Consider the following 13,341-nt stretch of genomic DNA (forward strand, 5'->3'; position numbering starts at 1 on the left):
ACAAGGGAAATAAAATTGCGCTTCACTCAATAATACCTGAAGCACCAAGATCACTTATATCATGTGATATTTGTGGACCACTTCCTAGAGCCAGAGGTGGTGTTAAGTACATTATTGGATTCTGTGATGTGTTTACAAAATATGTTAAACTATATCCTATAAAATCAGCAACTGCAAGAGCTGCCGCAGTAAAGTTTGTAAATGACTACATTCTTCATGCAGGGATTCCAAAATCTATAGTCTCCGACTATGGGAAGATATTTACTGGATATTTATGGAAAAAATTAGTATCACAACTAGGAATAAAACAGATATTTACATCTTGCTATCATCCACAAGGGGATTTAATTGAACGAGTTTTTCGAGAACTAAACAGATTCATGAGAACGTACTGTCATGATAAACAAACTACCTGGATAAACTATTTGACCGAGTTTGAGCAGATTTATAATAATTTACCTCATAGTTCTACAAACTTTACCCCGAATGAACTGATGTTCAGAGATAACGAAAGGAACTTTTGGGTAGATAACTTGCCTAAACTCGAGGACACCAAAATGCCATGGGAAGAAAAAATTCGCAATGCTCTCATTAATATTACGGAGAAAGCAAGACAGCGAAAGGAAATCCATGACAGAAACATCAAACGGATTCAGACTTTCAATATCGGACAAAAAATTCTTTTAAGAAGACACATCAAGTCATCAAGGTTGAAGAAAACCATCAGAAAATGGAATCTAATTTATACAGGTCCATATATAATAGTTGATATACCGAATCCTGGTGCGTATTTATTAGCATATCCGGATTCTGGAAGAATAAAAGGATTATTTCCCCATGTAGACCTAAAGAGGTACTTTTAAGAAAAGTGTTTCAAATTAAATGAAAAGTCTGTATGAAGTATTTGGATGTTAAAAATGAAGTGCGAAGGACAGTATGCCTCAGCTACTGTGATAGGTTAAATGACAGCATGCCAAGCATCTGTGATAGTTCAATGAACAGTAAGCGATAGCTTCTGTGATAGTATAGGAATATTTAGAAAAGTAAGTGGAACCGTAGCTATTGCTGCTGTGAAGACTCACGGTTTATCTGTCTACACGATGATCACCAAAGAAGCTTGTGCGTGTGAAATAATATACATTCAGGGAGTGTTAATCTCCAGTGAGAATAAGTTTACTGAAACTGTATGGTCGGATACGGCGCTTGCGTGTGAAGTTAGTGTTTGTAAACTGAAAGTTCACAGGAGAACAAATGAACCGCGTTAGGAAATTAGAATCGATTGCCACTGTCCACAGATATAAAGACTCGCAGTTTTTTTTTTTTTTTTTTTTTTTTGCGCGAGCTAAATTCTATTCAAGAGAATTTAATTAACCATCTTAGTGTGTGTTTATAAAATTTGAGTTAGTAAGAAAGTTCTTCATTGAATTTATAATAATGTTTCATTTTCCAGTTGGATTTGTTTATTGTTATATTGCATTCATATATGTTCATGAGAAAATGCGGCATTTGGAGTATAAAAGAGAAAAATTAATTTCAGCTGGAGAGGTCATGCAGCAAGACTTAATCAAACGTTCTCTTTCAGCAAAATTTTATTTTAATCATGTATGAGTAAGATTTTTTTTTTTTTTTTTGGAAATTGTCTCCAATAATAAAGTTTTTAACATTCTGACATGCTATCCACATTCGTACTTGAAACCAAATTAGGAAAGATTCAGATCTACTTCCACCTGGAAAAGCCAACGAAAAATAAATAAATAAATAAATAATTAAAACCAGGATTAGAACCTTTAGGCTTACTCAAGAAGATGGATGAAATTATCCATGTTTTCAAAATTGTTTTCCGATCTGGAGTTGTGATATTGTGCAACTACAGTATCGATTAAGACACCTAAGTGTGGAAAGTATAAGACGAATGGATTTTCCCATTCCTCAGATGGAAGATTGGATGGATGAGGTCCATATTTGAGTTCAAAATGAATCTGGAAAATTTCGACTAACCATTCTCTTCCAGCAATCTTTAATAGTTGACCATTCCTTAGACGAATTTCGATTGTTTCATGCCACAATCCTGAGTACCTGTTCCTGAGGTTCCTTCTGGTCTCTCAAATCCGTTAGGTCTCCTGTCCGGTACGCCAGTGCGACGCCTGTCCTCCGTGCCGTGTCCCATGTTCCTGTTCGATCAGTTTCACCGCAGTTCAGCAAGACATCGACGAAGAAAATTTTTCAGAAGATTGTAAAAAAAATTTGCATGTGTAAAGTTTTTTTTGGCTATGAGGCAGATTTTATCTTTCCTATGAATTCTAGATAACTCTCAAATTTCTAAATTATTCTGTCTTTCCTATCATCTGTGATACCTAGTTGGGGTCTAGGCCTCCAGGTTTTCCGGGGTTTCCCTGTGAAGGCCAGTTCCTGAATAGGTAGACCTGATGAACAACTATATAAGTCCATCTTCCCTGGTTGTGTACGTGGGATGCGGGTATGCCCCAGTACACGTGAAAGCAACAACTAGGTATCTAGGTAACGAAGATACAAAATCTCTTTCAATTCTTGTAACAAAAAAATTCTTACTAACTTCTTAAAATTTATAGGAACCTATGTTCCACAAATTCTAACGAGTTAGCTAAGCCAATAGTTAGCTCGCAAAGTGGATACATATCAACTTTGCTCGCTGCGAGGGGCGATGTAATGTCTCTTGCAGCGGTCTCTCCGCGATATTTACAGAAATTTTATAAATCATATAACTCAGTACATATCTAGAAATATCTCTTCTTATCTTACCGATTATCAAGGCAAAGAAGTTTCAAGCCCAATTATTCCTTGGAGCGTCCATTTACTCCATGGAATAGCTTCTTTGCTATCTATGTTTTTCTCTTAGGAAAAAGAATAGAGGACTTCTTGCCGATTAGTCAGGAAAGAAGGATGTATATGTATGTATTGTTGAGCTAGTCGCCATCTTGATGAGATTCTGTATGAGAAGGAATTTAATACATGAACTAAACTAAAGTAAGTGTGTTCGCGTATTATTTAACGGATTATTATTATTGAGAGTGTCTGCTTACTACGCTGTGTTGCACGGGATCAGTGGGGAACGTCTGATTTACACTGGACGAACCTGCCGTTTTGTATGCTCAAGATATCCAGTTACTTCAAATAAATAGGCTAACACGGTCTTACCAACAGATCTCCGGTCTTCCCCATGTGATCACCGAAAGTTAATAATTTTTACAAAGGTTTCCAGGAGATCGACTGACAATTTTCGTCGCACCGAGACTTCGAAATTGCTTCACTGCCTTATGGAATTTAAGTTAAGCTTAATTTGATCAGGATAGAACAGTATTGAACTCTGTGAATGCGATAAGCCTGCTTTGTCAATGAAAATTCCTTTAATATACGCATGTTTTTACTATCGTGATCAGTGAAGCTAAATCAGGCCGGTGTGAGAGAGGTTTTAAATTTTAGATCCCATACAAAATACACTCCTGGAAATTGAAATAAGAACACCGTGAATCCATTGTCCCAGGAAGGGGAAACTTTATTGACACATTCCTGGGGTCAGATACATCACATGATCACACTGACAGAACCACAGGCACATAGACACAGGCAACAGAGCATGCACAATGTCGGCACTAGTACAGTGTGTATCCACCTTTCGCAGCAATGCAGGCTGCTATTCTCCCATGGGGACGATCGTAGAGATGCTGCATGTAGTCCTGTGGAACGGCTTGCCATGCCATTTCCACCTGGCGCCTCAGTTGGACCAGCGTTCGTGCTGGACGTGCAGACCGCGTGAGACGACGCTTCATCCAGTCCCAAACATGCTCAATGGGGGACAGATCCGGAGATCTTGCTGGCCACGGTAGTTGACTTACACCTTCTAGAGCACGTTGGGTGGCACGGGATACATGCGGACGTGCATTGTCCTGTTGGAACAGCAAGTTCCCTTGCCGGTCTAGGAATGGTAGAACGATGGGTTCGATGACGGTTTGGATGTACCGTGCACTATTCAGTATCCCCTCGACGATCACCAGTGGTGTACGGCCAGTGTAGGAGATCGCTCCCCACACCATGATGCCGGGTGTTGGCCCTGTGTGCCTCGGTCGTATGCAGTCCTGATTGTGGCGCTCACCTGCACGGCGCCAAACACGCATACGACCATCATTGGCACCAAGGCAGAAGCGACTCTCATCGCTGAAGACGACACGTCTCCATTCGTCCCTCCATTCACGCCTGGCGCGACACCACTGGAGGCGGGCTGCACGATGTTGGGGCGTGAGCGGAAGACGGCCTAACGGTGTGCGGGACCGTAGCCCAGCTTCATGGAGACGGTTGCGAATGGTCCTCGCCGATACCCCAGGAGCAACAGTGTCCCTAATTTGCTGGGAAGTGGCAGTGCGGTCCCCTACGGCACTGCGTAGGATCCTACGGTCTTGGCGTGCATCCGTGCGTCGCTGCGGTCCGGTCCCAGGTCGACGGGCACGTGCACCTTCCGCCGACCACTGGCGACAACATCGATGTACTGTGGAGACCTCACGCCCCACGTGTTGAGCAATTCGGCGGTACGTCCACCCGGCCTCCCGCATGCCCACTATACGCCCTCGCTCAAAGTCCGTCAGCTGCACATACGGTTCACGTCCACGCTGTCGCGGCATGCTACCAGTGTTAAAGACTGCGATGGAGCTCCGTATGCCACGGCAAACTGGCTGACACTGACGGCGGCGGTGCACAAATGCTGCGCAGCTAGCGCCATTCGACGGCCAACACCGCGGTTCCTGGTGTGTCCGCTGTGCCGTGCGTGTGATCATTGCTTGTACAGCCCTCTCGCAGTGTCCGGAGCAAATATGGTGGGTCTGACACACCGTTGTCAATGTGTTCTTTTTTCCATTTCCAGGAGTGTATATTAAACACAGTTCGGCCTTTCTCGGGCCTAGGTGTAGGTATTGTCCTCAGCGTAAGTTAGTTAGATTAAGCAGTGTGTAGGCCTAGGGACCGATGACCTAAGCAGTTTGGTCCGATAGGAACTCAGTACAATTTTCCAAAATTTTCTGTACCATACATATATCGAATTTATTATGAAAGTGGTGGATACCTATAAGACGTAAACAATCGTCACAGAATTACACAGTTCCTGTCATAATACGAGTAATGAAAAAAAAACATCTAAATTTCCTGGGTGGAAGTTGGTATGAAATCACTAACTGTCCAACTGCGCGTTGTGTTAGAGTACCTTGTCATATTTCCATTCTTCCTAATTACCTTTGAATTTCTCTTCATCAATGATTTTGTTAGTATTTGTTGCGAAGCTGTCTCCCACTCTTCTGGTATCACTCTTTCCAGCTCATACGGCGTCCATTTGCCTTCCATTGCTATAAACATGCCTCGAAGTATTCCCGAAAAGTTTCCCACGGGATTGAAATCTGGGCGAAGTGCAGATCAGGTCCAGACATCGATATTTTTAACTTCAAACTAATTTTTAAATGTACAACAAACATGCAAAACATATTATCTTGTCGGAACATTAGACTTTGGTCCCCCAACTCCTCACACATTCTAATCACTTCTGTCCGTAGTATCTCAGTGTTCATGTATGAGTTCTTCTAGCGTTCAGCCAAGTAATGTGTGATTCCCGTTTAGTGCAGTAGGGTGCCTGTATCGTAACACATCCACTACCAAATTCTGTTGCAATTTTCTCAGATAATGTCAACAATACTGAAATTCATTTGGGCCATCAAAATTAAACCGCTTCTTGTCACTGAAGATCACTTTATGCCATTCTGAACTCCATTATGTATAAAATTTTCAAGAACATAGTTCTTAAATAGGAAATTACGTATGTTTTTCAGCAAACTCCAATCGAGCCTGTCCAGGTTTTGGTGCTAGACCAAGTTTCTGCGGTCATTTCTTGAATGCAGGATGCTTGTCATTTGATAGAATTTGTCGTACATGTCTGACAGTTAATGGCATGCGTAAATCAGCAACAGTTTTAGGAGAGTAATGGTTTTTGGCTGTTGCTTTGGACAATAGTAACCATTTCGATACCTCAGATAATTTTCTACTTGCCCACATTTTCGAACTGTCCATATTGTGTGCCCAGTATAACGAAATTATCAATCACTGTTCATCAACGGTTCAACTTCCTGCCGATTTGACGGTTTCAGGGTCCTATTACCTTTTGAGTACCGATTTTTCCGTTTTTATCACGTGATAACTATTTTCGGTACACAACAGGCACTGCCACCAATGGTGTGTGTTTCCCATCTGCAGTAAAGGCTCGTACGCACACAATGACACGGCAAGCTGTCGCTGTTGCTTACGCTGACGCTGTATGACGAGCCGGGTCCTTGGCTCGCGATGCTGCAGTTTAGACGGAATTGTCATTCCTGCAGTTCCTAATGGGCAAAGAATGTATTTCCTGTCTTCTTGGTTCGTCCTTGCTGGTGGAAACCTGTAGATCAAGTAAGCACACTGAGCTGGGGGATTAGTAAAACTTAATCCCTCAGGAGGTCAGGCCAACGAGCGGTTGGCCTGTGGTGGATCAGTCCGCATGTGAGGCGGTTGCGGGGGTGGCCCACTTTCTAACACAAGCTCCTGGCGATGGCGCGGATCCTACCAGGGAGCAGCAGGATCCCGGTGTCCTCGTGGAGCTGGCGCGTCGAATAGCGCCTCGGAAGATGCATGGCAGTCTTCAGGGCGTGATTCTGTATCAGCTGCAGAGTCACAGTGTGAACATCTGCGGCTTTCCTCCCGACCACAGCCACGTACTCTATCAGTGGGCGAACCAAAGTTAGCTATAGCGTGGTGCCGTGTTGCGGTGGCAATGAGGACTGCGGGTTTAGCAGCGGATACAGGGCGCGAAGGTGTGCTATTGCTCCCCGTTTGACATGACGAATGTGATGCTTCTAGGTGAGCCCGCGGTCTACGGGAACCCCTAGGTATTTCACCGTCCCGCTCCATGGGATAGGTTCTCCCAGGATTTCGACTGGCGGGCGCCCTGTCGGCAAGAATATTTGGTTGAAGACAACTGCCTGGCTCTTCGTGGTGTTGAATTTCAGCCGACACTTTGTTGCCTATAAGCCCAAGGGGTCGCACCTGCGTTCGAGTCTGTCTCTCAGCACTCGTGCGTTCGTGCTGCGAGTGAACAGGCCTGCATATCCGCGTACAGCGCCAGTTCAACTCCTGCTACTTTACTAACACGGCACGGCGCAGCCGACTGCTTTTATATCGAGTTCCACCCTCTAACACATGAATCGTTGACGTCTCCTTATGTACTGTACTACTGACGTCAAATTCAATACCATTTGATTGCATTTGTCGGTATACTACTCGTAGATCCCACACTATTGCATATACTCTGTGCACAACTATTCCGAAATACAACGTTATATTTTCTACATATATCTAAGCCTTTATACTGATTTCCGCAATTGTATAATGACGGAACGAAGAAATTTATTTAAGAATAATTTCCCGTTACGAGGTCAGCCCTCGCACGTGCTGTCGCTGGCCGCCACTGCTGGACAACAGAGGGCAAGTCCGATATCAACAGCGCCGCCTGTCAACAAGGGCAGATGTAGGAATCCTAATCGAAGGGAGCCCAACCAGCAACAAATATCGGCACTTGCGTGTAGGGAGACAGTTGTTATCGGTTTCAGGAAGGAATGATTTGTGAAAATACGTGTAGCGCAGGTATGAGAGGCCGAAGTTCTGAACTCAAAGCAAGAAATCAGACCTGTTGTCCACATCCCAGAAGCACTAGTGAGCGTTCGAGGAGGAACATGTTCCACTAGTGTACTTAACATTAGGGACTAAGATATTCGAGTAGACTCCCGAATTATTCACAGAACCGAACCCGCTATCCAGTAATTACAAAATCGGCCAGTAACAACTGAACAGAAGGTCATGTGAAGTCAAAAATCAGTCTGCCAAAAGGAACTTTGCTTATACAATATTTAAATAACGAAGAAAAACTCGCCCTTGAAGAAATATTCGTTGCATGTAACGGTATATTTCATTTACCTGGGGACGTATTGACACTTGCAACATTGGTAAAACCCAGTATACCCCTGATATTTGAGGCGGAAGGTACGATTATAAATCAAAGACCGTATAAAATACCACGGTCACAGCAAGAGGCTCTGTTCCACCTTGCTTCCTTAAAATATCCTCACCGTGTTTCAAATTCTCCACCACTTATACACTGAAGAGCCAAAGAAACTGGTATGGCCATGGGTATACAAATACAATATGTAAACAGGCAGAATACGACACTGTGGTCCGCAACGCCTATGTAAGACAACAAGTATCTGGCGCAGCTACTAGATCGGTTATTGCTGCTACAATGTCAGGTTATCAAGATTTAAGTGTGTTTGAACTTGGTGTTGGCACACGAGCGATGGGACACAGCATCTCCGAAGTAGGGATGAAGTATGGATTTTCTCGTATGACTATTTCTCAAGTGTTCCGTGAATATCAGGAATCCGGAGAAAAATCAAATCTCCAACAACGCCGCGTCCGGAAAAAGATCTTCTAAGAACTGAAGAGCATTTATCAACGTGACAGAAGTGCAGCTCTTCCACAAATTGCTGCAGATTTCAATTCTGGGCTATCAACAGATGTCAGCGTGCGAACCATTCAACGAAACATTTTCGATACGGGCTTTCGGAGCTGAAGGACCACTCATTTACCCTTGATGGCTGCGCGACACAAAGCTTTACACATCACCTGGGACCGTCAACATCGACTTTGGACTGTAGATGACTTGAAACAAGTTGCTTGGTCGGACTAGTCTCGTTTCAAATTGTATCGAGCGGATGGACGTGTACGGGTATGGAGACAACCTCATGAATCCATGGACCGTGCATGTCAGCAGGGGACTGTTGAAACGGATCGAGTCTCTGTCATGGTATGAGGCGCGTGCAGTTGGATTGATGTGGGACCCCTGACACGTCTAGATACAATTCTGACAGGTGACACGTACGTAAGTATCCCGTCTGATCATCTGCACCCATTCATGTCCATTGTGCATTCCGACAGACTTGGGTAATTCCGGCGTAACAATGTGACACCCCACACGTTCAGAATTGCTACACAGTGGCTCCAGGAAAACGCTTCTGAGTTTAAACACTTCGGCTGCTCACCAAAGTCCCCAGATACAAACATCATTGAGCATATGTGGGATGCCTTGCAATGCACTGTTTAGAAGAGATCTCCGGCCCGTCGTTTACGGATTTATGGACAGCCCTGCGGGATTCATGGTGTCAGTTCCCTCCAGCACTACTTCAGACATTAGTCGAGTCCATGATACGTCGTGTTGGGGCACTTCTACGTACTCAAATGGTTCAAATGGCTCTGAGCACTATGGGACTTAACTTCTGAGGTCATCAGTCCCCTAGGGCTTAGAACTACTTAAACCGAACCAACCTAAGGACATCACACACATCCATGCCAGAGGCAGGACTCGAACCTGCGATCGTAGCGGTCGCGCGGTTCCAGACTGTAGCGCTTAGAACCGCTCGGCCACCCTGGCCGGCTCTACGTACTCGCGGGGGCCGTACACCTTACTAGGCAGATGTACCAGTTTCTTTGACTCTTCAGTGTAGCTTGTCTCCAGTAGCTGTCGGAGTTCTACAAGCGGTCCACGCCAGCTTCCACTCGTCGAGAGATTCGACTGAGGTAAAACCCCTGTCTAATAGCAACGCGTCCTTCTAATTCCCTCTTGGGACACGACGCGAGGTTTTGAACAGCCTTCTTTGGAGAAATCTTTTGCCCACAATTCAGTGCCAGATTAGCCTCTCGGCAGCAGTTGGAAAATGCTACAGGCAGCTGGATGTGAAAAAAGTTGTAAGTTAGATATGAATGGTATTGTACACACAGTACAATCTAATGCCATTGGTGTCCAGATCTACAATGAGTTCTAACAATTTTAGCTCATTTCGTAAAGTAGCACTGGCCACGACACACACTATTTCTGGTAAGTTTACAACACCGCAAAGTTTACAGTGGAATTCCCTAATATTAAACGAGGTAGTTGTAATTAGTTCAGTCCTAATAAGTTTGTATTGATTCCCAATAAGGAAGTAATTAACGGATACCTATTTATCATTGTAAGTCTACAATTATAGTCGTTTATTTCTTCTGCAGGATATTTGCTCTTCTTAGAGTACTTTTGATAGGAACCGTCTGGAGTGAAGCTTGTTTTCTCGTTGGTGGACCAACTTTGTATTATGTGTTGTAGATTCACGGTTCCTGCGTTTCTCTGGTGTCATTATTTCTTTGTCAGTCGCTGTGGGCTAAGAGGGTATAATACTTCTGTATAACAACAGTAGGAACTATTAAAGAGTAAACTATAATTTTATCTAGTGAGTGGTAAATTTGTCGCCAGGAAAAAACAATGCTTCAAATGGCTCTGAGCACTATGGGACTTAACATCTTAGGTCATCAGTCCCCTAGAACTTAGAACTACTTAAACCTAACTAACCCAAGGACATCACACACATTCATGCCCGAGGCAGGATTCGAACCTGCGACCGTAGCAGTCCCGCGGTTCCGGACTGAAGCGCCTAGAACCGCACGGCCACCGCGGCCGGCTCGCCAGAAAAATTAAAGATGCTGAAGATTAAGGTAATATTAGTAGTTTTTTTAAATACGCTACCAAGCTAAAAAAAACCAAGTAGATTAGTACTGCGTATATAACAATTTACGTATCAATTACCAGTTTCTGGTAGTAAAATGTTTTAACTCATTCTGTTCCGAATACAGTAAAGATTTGTTTACCGCAGGGATACCAGGGGTGCGACTGATTTTTGGAAGCTACCTGTGCAGTGATGTAGGATTGGGTGTTACGTTTCACACCATGTAGCCATCCACTAGGGTGGCCCCTCATTCGTGAAAATCCCACGAAGCACTTTCTCATAAGACACTAAGCCATTAAAAATAACACGAGTTTAACTCGTAGCATAATAGCTAAAGCTGTAGGCTCATAAACTAAAGGCTTCAATACTTACAGAAAGTTTTTTTAAATATCCTTACGAAAATTATGGTCATATTTATTTTTACTCAATTAATTGGAATATAAATAATTCTTTCATTAAATGTAATTTCTAATACTTGAATGTCTCATTTCAGTCATTACTTTTTATTATTATTTTACATAAATTTAGTAAAGTTGTGCAAATTGTGATTGCATTAACGTAGAGTTTATCACAACCAAAGGTGGAAGCATAAGCGTCCAAGAATCCTGCTAGCTAGGGCATAACAACCTATGGCGAGCTAACAAACACTCACAAGCGACATCGGAGAGCCCCTGCACATCAGCAACACCGAGTGGATACGCCAGCTTCTATCAACGCTGACCAACAGGCAACAGCAGGGATGCCGACAAGCTTGCACACTAACGCACAAACAAACCGCGAACTCTATCCAGCATTGTGAATCCAATATAAGACGTATCGGACTCTAAACGGTGATGAAACCAACTGTTCCAGTCATACTGATGCTGACCGAGAAGTTGACAGCGGCACCCAGATGCAGCAGCCGAGTAACAGCGCAAAACGACGTCAAAGGTATCCGCCTGCACGATACCCATTATTAACAAAGCCTATCTTTGCATCACCTGTAGCGGGCAGCAAGAAAACCGCTGCCGCTCTTACAACCCGACCCCACTATGGCGGAGGTTTCCCTTTCCTTTGGCTTTTGCCCTGACCACCTTCTTCTTCCTATGCTCCCCAAACCGCTACCCATCATTCAACTTTCGACCCATTTAGCTCCAGATCAGTAATTATTAATGGTTAATCATAACCAGACGTACGCTATACCCACATCCTGCGAGACCTCACTTGGTGAAAACCAAACAATATGCTGCCATGGCAGTAGACCTATTGTTTTGGCCATCATGCAGATGTGGGCGCGAAAAGAATTTTGATTTAAATATTTGTATTACGATAACCATCCAAGATAATTTGCACTACTATTTTGGGACCAATGAGTAACAAACATAAACTGCGGTGACAGAAGTCACAGGATAGCTCCTAATATCGAGTCGGACCACTCTTTCCAAGGCGTAGTGCAGCAATACTATGTGGCAGGGACTCAACAAGCAGCTGGTAATGTTGAGCTATGCTGCCGCTGTAGCGGTCCATAATCACGAAATTGTTATCGGCGCAGGATTTTGTGCACGAACTCACCTCCCCAGTATGTCCCATAAATGTTCTACGGGATTCATGTCGGCGGTCTGAGTGGCCAAATTATTCACTCGAATTGTGCAGAATGTTCTTCAAACCAATCGTGGACTGCTGGCATGGCGCATTGTCATCCATGAAAACTCCATCCCTGTTTGGGGACATGAAGTCCAGGAATGACTGCATATGGTCTCCAAGGAGGTGAACATAATCATTTCCAGTCAATCATCGGTGCAACTTGAGCAAGGGATCCAGTCAATTCCATGTAAACACAGCCCACACCACTATGGAGCCACCATCAGCTCGCACAGTACTTTGTTGACAACTTGAGTCCGTGGCTCCGGCCTCGGTAGCCCAGCCGGTTCTAGGCGCTTCAGTCCGGAACCGCGCTGCTGCTACGGTCGAAGGTTCGAATCCTGCCATGGGCATGGTTCAAAATGGCTCTGAGCACTATGGGACTCAACTGCTGTGGTCATAAGTCCCCTAGAACTTAGAACTACTTAAACCTAACTAACCTAAGGACAGCACACAACACCCAGCCATCACGAGGCAGAGAAAATCCCTGACCCCGCCGGGAATCGAACCCGGGATGCCATGGGCATGGATGTGTATGATGTCGTTAGGTTTTGAGTAGTTCTAAGTCTAGGGGGCTGTTGACCTCCGATGTTAAATCCCATAGTGGTTAGAGCCATTTGAACCATTTAAAGTCCGTGCCCTTGTGGGGTCTGTGTCGCACTCGAACCCAGCCATAAGCTTTTACCGGCATAAATCGGGACTCTTCTCACCAGGCCACTATTTTCCAGTCGTCTAGAGTCCAACCTGGATGGTCACGAGTCCAGAAGAGGCGCTGCAGGCGATGGCGTGGTGTTGGCAGAAAGGCACTCGTGTCGGTCGCCGGTTGAAATAGCCCATGAACGGTAAATTTATTGGCACTGTCCCAACGGGTAAGTTCGTCGTGCGTCCCTCATTGGTTCCGGGGGTTATTTCAAGCAGTGTTTCTTGTCTGTTAGCACTGACGTCTTTAGGGTACGCCACTGTTCTCGGTGGTTAAGCAAAGGCCGTCGGCCACTGCGTTGTCCGTGACGCCTGAAAATTGGTATTCTCGGCGCCTTCTTAACGCTGTGGATCTCGAAATACTGATTTCCCTAACGATTTCCGAAATGGG

This window comes from Schistocerca nitens, chromosome 5 (genome assembly GCF_023898315.1).
Source record: "Schistocerca nitens isolate TAMUIC-IGC-003100 chromosome 5, iqSchNite1.1, whole genome shotgun sequence".
NCBI lineage: Eukaryota > Metazoa > Arthropoda > Insecta > Orthoptera > Acrididae > Schistocerca > Schistocerca nitens.